At 47.1% G+C, this 10,001-nt stretch overlaps 1 protein-coding gene across 8 annotated transcripts in view; it reads right to left on the minus strand.

Moving 5' to 3' along the window:
- Window positions 1–1,354, minus strand: part of Fgfr1 (fibroblast growth factor receptor 1) — a 54,551-nt gene extending 53,197 nt beyond the window's left edge. For 7 of the 8 annotated variants that reach the window (XM_078031230.1, XM_078031229.1, XM_078031228.1 and 4 more), the window contains exon 1: window positions 1,220–1,354. The gene's annotated coding sequence lies outside the window, so the exon portion shown is untranslated. Of the gene's footprint in view, window positions 1–907; window positions 1,041–1,219 lie in introns of those variants that run through there. The other variant, XM_078031225.1, reaches the window with a different exon arrangement.
- Between the last annotated feature and the right edge of the window lie 8,647 nt (window positions 1,355–10,001).

A 10,001-nucleotide genomic window follows, 5' to 3' on the forward strand; every position in this document is an offset into this window, starting at 1 on the left:
GATGTTAATAATGTGGCTGCGGTGTACCCGTGTGGGGTGAAACGGAACCAGATGCGGCTGCTACATCTGGGAAAGGGGGTGGGGGAGAAAAGCACCGTAGAAATGCTTTCCAAACGGGCTAATAGCTTCTAGGCCCAGAACAGAGAAGCAGGTTTCCTCCACCACCACCCCCCAAAAAAAGGTGTCTGGCTGCCTCACAGGTTATGTGTTTTAAGAATCCCATCTACAATGTCACAAAATCTGCAAATGTGGGTTCTAGCTTCTCATCCTTACCCCAAACATAACGGGAGCCAGGAGCGGACGGCAATGGGGTCTGGGGTCGGAGAAGCAACAAGCACTGCCCAGGGGACCGCACCAGACAAAATCCTCACCCCTTCCCCCACCTCCAAGAACTAGATAGGAACTGAATGTCCCCCCGCCCCCGCCCTATAATGGGGTTTAACATCACCAGCTGGTCACCCTCCCCTTCTCCAAACTTCGGACTCGTTCTGAAAAAGTCTCAGTGGAACATCACCACCCCTTGGAAAAGGGAATCTTTTTCTTCGCTCTCTGCTAAAGCAGATTCAGCCATTTGGTGACGACACCTCCTTAAAACCTATTCCAAGACAAGCTAACCTTCCCCTCCACTTCCTTTCCTCCTCATGCCTCCACCCACCCCCCCAATCCGGACCCCGGACTTTACCGGAGGTGGAAAAGACTTAGAAATGCAACAGATTTTAAGGGGTGCGCCCAGAGCTACCTGCTGAATCCTTACAAGGGGACCAAAAAGAGATGGAGTGGAATGCAACACACACATACACACACACACACACACAACCTCGCTGCCCACTCCCGCCCTCCTCCCTAGTCCCAGGAAACAGAGGGCCTCCACCGTCTTCGTCCGGGCCCAATCCCTCCTAGGACTCACCGTGGAGCCGCCGCCGCCTCGCCAGCTCCGGAGCAAGAGTTGGCGGAAAAGTTGGGCGGCAGGAGGAGCGGCGGGACCAGCGCGGGGAGGGGGTGCAGAAGGCGACGCGGAGAGAAAGGGAGGGGAGACCAAAGGGGGGGCGCAGAGCGCTGGGGACAGAGCTGGGAGGTGGAGGGGGCGGGTAAAGGGTGGAGGGAGGCGCCGGCCGCGACTGGGCTGCGGCGGGCGAAGCGCGCAGCCAGGAGGCTCCAGCGCCGGGGGCCGCTCGGGACGCCAAGCCCGCCCCGGATCTGGGGGCGCCGCGGCTCTTACCTCACTTGGCGCTGCGGTTCCGCCTCGGGAGAGCTCGCCGTGGCTTGTGCAGGCGGGCGTGTACCCGCGTTCCCCACTCCGGCCCCTCGCCCCCGGGCTCCGTTCTGGTCCTGGCGGGGTCGCGAGAATCCCGAGGCCGGCGCTCGACTCTCGGTGGCGCTCGGTGCTCGGCGCCTCCAGCCCGGGCGGGAACAATGGAGCCGAAGCTGGTGCCCCGGAGGCGGGGCGGGGGGAGGGCTCCCGTCCGCCGCCCGGGGTCTCCAGACCTGGTGCCTCCGCTCTCCAGAACCCAGCGGCGGCGCCTCACGCTTCTTGCAGACCCGGCTCCATCGCCCTGAGAGGGCCCCGGCGCCGCGGTGTGCCCGACTGCAGCACTGGTACGGTGCGCCCTGCGGGGCGCCCCTCGAACCGGAGAAAAGTCCTCGGTCTCCGCTGCTCTTCCAGCTGCGGCGCGCGCTCGCGTCCAGGGAAGGCGAAGGCACCGCAATGCGCTAACCACAGTCTCAGTCCTGTCCGGATGTTGCCGCCCAGCTCTGGGCACAGCCCGGGTTTCTCGGCGCGCTGCGGCTGGACCAGCTTTCGGGCTCCTGCTCGCCGCCGCCTACTGCCGAGGCAGCCGCACCAGTGGCCGCAGGAGCGCTCCGAGCGCTGTGCGCCGGCGAGGCGCGAGGGCTCGCTCTCTCACTCCCACCCGGCGCTAGTCCCACCTCCTCCTCCTCCCCCTGCAGCTGCCTGCTGGGCCTTGTAGTTTCGGAGCCGCTGCCCCCGAGAAGCCGGGAAGCAACTGAACTGCCAGGAGCTCTGCTTCTCTTCCCAGCAGTCTGGGGTTCTTTGGCGCTCCTGCCCCTCCATCTGGCAATACTGGAAGGCTCCCCGAATTTCAGGCCATGGACAGATTAGCAAATTGGAGGGTGGAGTGGGGATTCTCTGTAGCCCTGAGGTTGTACAGGGCTGCGTGGGCTTTGGATTCTGTGCACCTTGAGGGAAAGATCTCGCTCCAAATCTCAGCTTCCCCATCTGTAAAAGGGGGATAATAGTACTTTTCATACAGAGTGGAGGAGTTAAAAAGGGCCTAGCACATAATTCACACTCAATAAATACAAGCTGTTTCTTTTTTTTTTTTTTCATGAGTAGGTCAATACCCCCACCCCTGAGCTCCAGACCCTTTCCTTGGATCTCATCTTTCCCCAGTCACATAATTTAGGTTTTCCAAGGAGTTGGGCCTTGCAAATTCTACAGTACCATTCTTGGTCTCTAGAAGTCTCCAGCCTGCGGTGAATGTTCAGAAAGCAAAGAGTGAGTGGTGGGAGGGGGTGTGTGTCTTGTTGGTTTGGAAACTAATCAGAGCCCACTTGAAGCACTCTCTGTTCCATGGAACCCCAGGAAAAGTGGCTCAAGTGCCCTTTCCCCTTGATCCTTACACAGAGTGTATTGTGGTTCTGTAATTCAAATGGGTATGAGTCCCATGGGGAACTTTTGAAAACTACAAAATCTAGGGCTTGCTCATTCATGAGGAATCAAAATGTCCCAGGAAAGAGCCAAGAATCTATATTTTTTCCTCAAGGCTCCATGGTGACTGTGATTTGAGGTCAGTTTGGAGACCACTGGTAGGCAGGGAAGGCTACTTCCATCAGAATGGAACCACCACCCAATAACTCTTTGATTCTGCACAAGTCATGCATCTAACAAGACCCTCACAAGGTTGTCAAGAGAATCAAATGGAATAGTAGATATTGGTGCACCAAAAGTGTTGCACAAATTAAGTAAATGGTAGGGCCTATTCCCTCATCCACACCCCACCCTAACTAGTAGAATCGTGAATGTGAGATTGTGCATCTCACTCCAAATTTAATAAAAGAATCTCTTAGACATTTCTCTATTTGATCAGCAGGTGAAAGAACAGTGAGCCATATAGTGCCATCACATCCTAAGCACTCAAGATATGTTTGTTGTGCAAGGTCCTGGAGTTAAATCCCAGCACTAGGGGAAGGGGAAAGCAGGAGGTGTAGCTCAGTAGTAGAGAGGATGTGCTCAGTAGGTGTAAGACCTTGGTTCAATACCCATGACACACCATGCACACAAGAGGTTTACTGACTGGCCAAAGAATAAGTATTCAATAAATACTAGTTGAGCTGGGTGTGGTGGCGCATGCCTGTAATCCCAGCGGCCCAGGAGGCTAAGGCAGGAGGATCAAAGCCAGCCTCCATAAAAGCGAGGTGCTAAGAAACTCAGTGAGATCTTGTTCGCTAAATAAAATACAAAATAGGGCTGGGGATGTGGCTCAGTGGTCAAGTGCCCCTGAAATCAATCCCTGGTACTCTCACCAAAATAAATAAATAAATAGATAGATACTAGTTGAATAAATGAATAAATTAAAAACAAAGACTCACTTATGTAATAAATGAGACTCAGACATTTTTATAGGGTTATGCTCTCTACAAGAAAATCTCTCTGCTGGATAGCCCTCTGACTCCACATCAGTCAGATCTAGTTTATTTTCACATAGAAGCTTCCAAACTCACATCTTCCCTGTCAATTTCAGCCCAGCCAGTCCATGGAAACCCTACTGACTTTCTGGTATATTCATTGATTTTAAGTTTGTGGTGTGTGTGTGTGTTACTGGGCGTGGGGGATGGGGTGAGGGTACTGGAGATGGAACCCCGGGCTTTGTGCATGCTAGGCAAGTGCTCTTCCACTGAGCTACATCCCCAACCCTATTCACTGATTTTATACTTAACATGGCTTTGGTAGTTGTCTTTTCCCTCTTTGCCCATTCTAGCTTCTTTTCACTCTGCCTTTCTCTAGCTCTGAACTATTCTTGGGCAAGGATTCCATTGATCTGCTCAGGAGGTTTTCCATATACACATCTGTTGTTTTTGAACTCAACAAGTGTAACAAACCTGAGTAACCAGGGAAGGAGATAAAATTTGTGGGGACATGATTGGGAAGTCAATCCATGAGAAGAAAAAACATCCAGACTGCAGTGTTAACACTCAACTAGTATTTCTCCACTTTGCTCCTAAAGGGGAGTGTCTTGAACTTCCTTTCCATAATTCTTCTTAAACAAGGGTTTTAGAATCCCTGGGCTGCAGATGTGGCTCAGTGGTAGAGTACTCGCTTAACATTTATGAAGCCTGGGTTTATTCCCCAGCACCAGGGGCAGAGGGCGGCAAGGGTGAGAATCCAGTCCTTTTTTTTTTTTTTTTTATTTAAAACCGTTTAATGAGCCTGTTGAATCCCAAAGAGGAGTTGAAGAATGTATCCTTGATTTAAACAGAAAGAGAACGATCTAAATGTCTTATTTATTTGTCATTGAGGGGACTCACTGCTGAACAAATTCCTTTATAGATTTATCAAGAAATCAGAAAGAAAATGGGTGGCCAACCTGCTAGCTCTCACTTCACTTGTTCTCAGGGAAACAGCTCAAGAGAGCGAAATGGAGAGAAAGATCCAGGGAAGACGTGGGCCATCCTGGTGCCATCCATAGACCCAGTCAATTATTTAATTAAAAAGTGGCTGCTTTTATCCTTGCAGCCCACTCCCCCCCTTCAGTAAGTACCACTCCCCACAGCTTCCCTGCTCTTTCTGGAACGAAGACCCTCCACTTTGAAAAAGGCCCCAGCCTGTGGAGGGAGAGGGTCCCAGGGCAGTTCTGAGCTGCTCCAAGCAACTGGGGTCAGACAGCAGCTCTGCCTGCCTCTGTCCTGCTCTGAGGACTCCTGGCACCTTGCCTCCACACACAGAAATGTAATCTTCCCTCTGAGATAACAAAGAGCTGGGAGGGTCAGGGAGGATTTGTAGGCCCCTGGCCCTGCCAGCGAGTTGTCTGAGGGGGAGACAAAGGCTCTAACGCTCCAGGACCTGATAACCAGTTGGGGGCCTGTTGCCTCCCAGGTCTGTAGGAGGAGGGGAAGGGTGCTGAATGAGAGGAAGGGAATCAGAGCTCTCCCCAAAGCCCTGTCAGCTCCCATTGTTGGAGAACACTGCAGAAAAATCTCTCCTTCTTTCTCCAGCGACTCAGAGTTCTTCCAGGAAGGAAGGAATCCCTCTTGCTCTCTCCCCACACACCATCCCGACGTGTCCTGTTTCCTCTGAGTCTTGAGCACCAGGGATGGACTCCCTACTTCCCAGGGTCAGTACTGCAGAGCTGATGCTTTTTTGTTAGGAGAGCGCTGATGGAAGAAAAAAAAATACATTTATACTGGGTGAGGTTGAACTCTCCGCTTGGTCCAGCCTGCAGGAATCCCTGGGACCGGTAGGAACTGGGAATCAGCAGATTCTCCACTCTGAGAGCTTATTGCTAGAGGGGATGCAAGAGGAGAGAACTGTCTGGGGTTTTTTTTTTTTTTTTTTTTTTTTTTTTTTCCCCTCCAAAGTGAATCATTCACAGGTTCCTGGGAGCAGGTGGGCAGCCCAGCCTTTTGCCCCAGGCCCCTGGAGTTAGGGAGCAGCAGCCAGTTACCATCTGGCCACCATTTGGTGACCCCTGGCTGTTCTCAGCACAGCCTCAGCCTGTCAGAGAAGGGATGGTCTTGTTTGGCTTGGTGTTTTTGTAAATAACATTCACTCTCCCCTACCAACTGGGAGTGGGAAGGGACGCTTGCAGTAGTGGCAGCTTGGCTCTTCTGGCCCTGATGCCACATTTATTCATTGAGCACTGGGGCCGGGGAGGGGTACCTCTTGTGAGCCAGGCACTGTGTTGGGCACAATCAATCTGAAATAGAAAGAGAGGAGCTCAGTCTTGTGGAGGAGCATACACATTACAAGTAGTGCCACCTAGGAGTATATGCATGGGGTTTGGAGAGGAGAGATTAGGAAAAATGACTCAGAAGTGTTGCCTGAGTCTTTCTTGAAAGTCGATAAACAACAAGTGAAAATCCATAGACTCTTCTGGGATAATTGAGGAAAGAAAGCCTGGGGAACAGGTGAATGGTGGTGTAGGTGGGCATTGAGGCCTTTGAATTATTTTGCTTTGAAGGGATGAGCATAGTTTCTGGTGTCAAACAGCTTTGAATGCAGATTCTGATTCTGCTACTTCTTTCTGGCTGTGTAATCTTTGGGTGTTTTAATTCAGCTCCATTTCCTCAAGGGTGAAGTGAGCATAACAATGGTAACGGTTCTTCATGGGACAGTTGAAATGATTAAATGAGATAATACCTGGAATGCACTTGTCACATGCCTAGCACCCTATAGGTGCTCAATAAAATTGCAGCCATTATTTCTTTTTAATAAGTAACACACTTGGTATCATACTTAGCACATTGTAAGTGTTCAATAAATGGTAGCCATTGGTATTTTTATTAGCCCTGGGAATTTCCTTTGACTCAAGATATCTCTTTTGGAGGCTGTTTTCTAGGCATCTGTGTAACTTTACTATCCATTCACCACGCCCTTCCTGCCCCAGATTCTGTGTTCTCCAACTCCAGCTGCAGGAAAGGATGTTTTCCATACCAATCTCCCCCTTTCTTGCTGCTCCCCAAGAGAAACAGCACTTTTTGTTACAGGTTTCACTGCAAAACAAGAGGAAAACAAGAACATGTATGAAGGAGCTAAGGAGGCTTATAAAACCTCAGCAAATCCTTACCACCACGGTCCCTGGGCTGGGTTTCTGACTCCCTTCACAATGCTAACTACAATAAAACAAAACGGCTGACCCTCTGTCCTTTGCTTGTCTTCTGGGCTCCCCAAACTCTCCCCTCTTCCTAACCCCAATTTACAAACCTTCTCCCAGTTAAAGCTACTCAACCAGAGACTAGGGACTGGAGTCAGAGCAAAGAACAATTTGCATTTCTGAAGACCCCCCACCCAGGAGTGAAGGACTCAGATCCCTGACTTCTGCCTATCCTAGGAACACAGATCAAAGTTTCAGGGTTAGACTTGGATCCTTGAGGATTCAACTTTGAAGTGGATTCCAACCAAGAATATGCTAACAAAGTTGCAGATGACTTCTCCTGGGTTGTGAAGAACTTTTGGTGACATTGGGATGGGTAGGGTCAGAGAGGAAGAATAAAAGAATAATTTTAAAAAAAAACACTTAAAAATAGTGTTCTCCTATTTAGGTTAAAAAAAGATACATGTATTTTAAAATAATGGAAAATAATGGTGTTCGTGGGAAAATGAACACTCAAAACCATTGTTGGTGGTAGTCTGGATCAAGTAACATATTTGGGAGCCATTGATAATATGCATCATCATTTAATAGGTACATACTTTATGTTTTTTGACCCAAAGATTCTTTTCTATGAATTTATTAAACATTTTGTTGTTTGGGTTCTTTTTTTTTTTTTCGGGGTGCTAGAGATTGAAACCAGGGATGTTTTACCATGGAGCTACATCTTCAGTCTTCTATCTTTTTCTTTTGATATAGGATCTTACTAAGTTGCTATCGTCTTGCTAATTTGCTGAGGCTGGCCTTGAACTTAAGATCTTCCTGCTTTAGCCTCCCCAGTCACTGGCATCACAGGCATACACCACCATACCTAGCTTATTAAACATGTTTTTTCATAAAAAAAAAACATACAGAGAGACTTTTTACTGTATAATGTAGGTGTCTATGTGTGTGCCCCTATTTTTTTTTTTACACAGTTAAGTGGTCTGTTATATACACAATACAAAACTTGTTTCTCCCTCTTTATTAGTACATAATAATCTTTCTTATTCCTTTTAACGGATGCCCAGTTTTGCAGTTATAGATGTGCCTAATTTATTTCACCAGATCCCCTGTAGATTGTTCAAATGAGGAGCATGCACATTATTTTCAGTGCTTTTTACCCACAAACAATGCTGTGAAATTATTATTGTATAGACATAATACAATCATCCTTGGTATCCAAGGCAGATTGGTTCCAGGACTTCCTCATGGACACCAAAAATCTGAGAATGCTTAAGTCCCTTACATAAAATGGCATAGCATTCTTCTATGACCTTGCACATCTTTCATGTGCTTTATCTAATCTCTAGATTGCTGATAATACCTCATATAATGTCAATGCTATGGAAATAGCTGTTATATTATTAATAAGTTGTTGTATTATTGATAATGATAAGAAAAAAGTGTGAGTGTTCAGTACATATGCATTTTTTTTTCCCACCAGCACTGGGAATTGAACCCAGGACAGCTCTTCCACTGACCTACATCTCCAGCCATATTTGTTTGTTATTTTGAAACAGGGTCTCACTACGTTGTTTACAGTCTCACTAAGTTGCTCAGGCTGGCTTTGAACTTGTAATCTTCCTGTGTCCGTCTCCCAAGTCAAGGGGATCACAGGCATGCACCACTGCACCTAGAGATGCAATTAATAATGTATATATGTTTTCAGTTCTTTGTCAGTTGAATCCATTTATGCTGAATGCTATACCCTTGGATACAGAGGCCATGCTGCATGTGCTTACGTACAAATAGACTACGTGGAAAGAAACCCACACAACTGGTGAATTGGATAACTAGGGATCAGAAGGTGATGGTGATTTTAAATTATGCACGCTATTTAAATTTTTACCACATACCTGTATTTCTCCATCTACTGAATTTTTCTATTCTATTAAAACAAAAGAAAGATCTGTTAACCAAACTATAAATAGTGGTTCCTTTGGGAGTGTGATTCTAAGAGGCTTACACTTGCTTTTTTACATACCTTTGAATTTTTTGAAAGGAGTGTGTTTACAGGCAAAGCTGTGTGGTTGAACAGGTTGTGTCTTGGACTGAAATTCTGCATGATGTGAGCCCCATCTACAAAGATGAATTGAATTCTTCCAACTTGCTCAAAGGGACCCTGGCTCTGACCATGCACTATTTCCAAATCAGCAAAATAACAATAATAATAATGACTGCATTAAAAAATTTTTTTTGAGTTGTCAATGAACCTTTATTTTATTTATTTATATGTGGTGCTGAGAATCGAACAGAGTGCCTCACAAATGGCTAGGCACTCTCCAGCCCTAATGATTGCATTTTTTATTAAAGCAAACCTACCCTCAGTGATATCTTTAGGCAAAAAGGGAGGTCATAAAGAGATGATGAGAAATTCTTATAGAATTTTGTAATAGTATATATGTTGGGTTAAAGAAATTTCATAGTTGTTGGAGTGCCATGAAATTAATACTTGCAATCCAGATTGCCGTAGTTTACACTTTTTCTGTATGTTTCAAATCAGGTGTGTACCATTTGTACTGAGAACACCACAGAACGAACTATCCAAAGTCCATTGATTTTAATATGTGTTTTGGTTTGTAAACAAATTATAGTAATTTCTTGCACATTTTTGGAAATTAATTGTATAAGAGTTTATTGTATCTGCTCCTAGATACAGTGTGTAAATAAAAATTTCCTTCACAAGAAAAAAAAAAAAAAAGAGAGATGTTCTGCCAAATCCAAGTAGTTTGGATAATCCTCCTGCCTCAGCCTCCCAAGCTTCTGGGATTACAGGCGTGTGCCACCATACCCAGCCGTTTGGATAATATTTATGTGGCCACTCTCAAGCCTTCTCAAGATATTCCTAATCCCTCTCCCATAGTGACCACTGTCTGGGCCACCCTAAAAAATAGCCCCTAATCTGAGGAGAGGCAACATGAAAGCTGATCTTCTGAAGTCTTCAATGACTAAAAGATTCCTTGGGTTCAGGTAGGGCTGGGGATGCCTCTAACTGGTTGGTTTTTACTAGAACCTGGTTTCCTCCAGACCAGACAGTGCAAAGACCTTGCCAGCTACCTTTGTGAGGCCTGCCCAGGCCAGAAGAGGCCAGGCCCTCTCCTGCAGTGCCTTGCAGCCCAGACTTGCACATGT

This window comes from Ictidomys tridecemlineatus, chromosome 14 (genome assembly GCF_052094955.1).
Source record: "Ictidomys tridecemlineatus isolate mIctTri1 chromosome 14, mIctTri1.hap1, whole genome shotgun sequence".
Taxonomy (NCBI): Eukaryota; Metazoa; Chordata; class Mammalia; order Rodentia; family Sciuridae; genus Ictidomys; species Ictidomys tridecemlineatus.